Raw genomic sequence first — 468 nt, 5'->3', positions numbered from 1 at the left:
CCCCCCCCCCCCCCAAAAAAAAAGAAAAAAAAAATTTTAAGTTTGTTTTTAAAAAATAATTCCAATTTCAAATTTTTATTTTCATCCCACCCCTACCCTCGACCCCCTCCCTCCGCCAGCTCCCCCTCCCCCAAAAAAATCAAAAAATTAAAGTTTGTTTCTAAAATATATTTTCTAATTCAAATTCTTATTTTTCATCCGGCCAGCCCCCTTACCAGCCCACCCCCCACCTTCAAAACGAAATTTAAAGTTCGTTTTTAAAAAATATTTCCAATTTCATATCTTTATTTTTTCACCCCAACTCGTGACCATTCCCCCCTCCCCCCTCCAAAAAAAAGTTTATTTTTAAAAAATATTTTCAATTTCAAATTTTTATTTTTCCACCCCTACTCGTAACCCCCCTTCCCAAAAAAAATTAAGTTCGTTTTTAAAAATATTTTCAATTTCAAATTTTTATTTTTTCACCCC

The 468-nt window shown here is 33.8% G+C and overlaps 1 protein-coding gene across 1 annotated transcript in view; it reads left to right on the top strand.

Annotated features, from left to right (window-relative positions):
* Window positions 1–468, top strand: part of LOC125868458 (acyl-CoA-binding domain-containing protein 4) — a 13,661-nt gene that overhangs the window by 6,039 nt on the left and 7,154 nt on the right. The window lies entirely within an intron of this gene.

The sequence above is a fragment of the Solanum stenotomum genome, chromosome 1 (assembly GCF_019186545.1).
Source record: "Solanum stenotomum isolate F172 chromosome 1, ASM1918654v1, whole genome shotgun sequence".
NCBI classification, from domain to species: Eukaryota; Viridiplantae; Streptophyta; class Magnoliopsida; order Solanales; family Solanaceae; genus Solanum; species Solanum stenotomum.
Note: the sequence above shows the minus strand (reverse complement) of the source record. Positions and strands in the feature narration are given on the sequence as shown.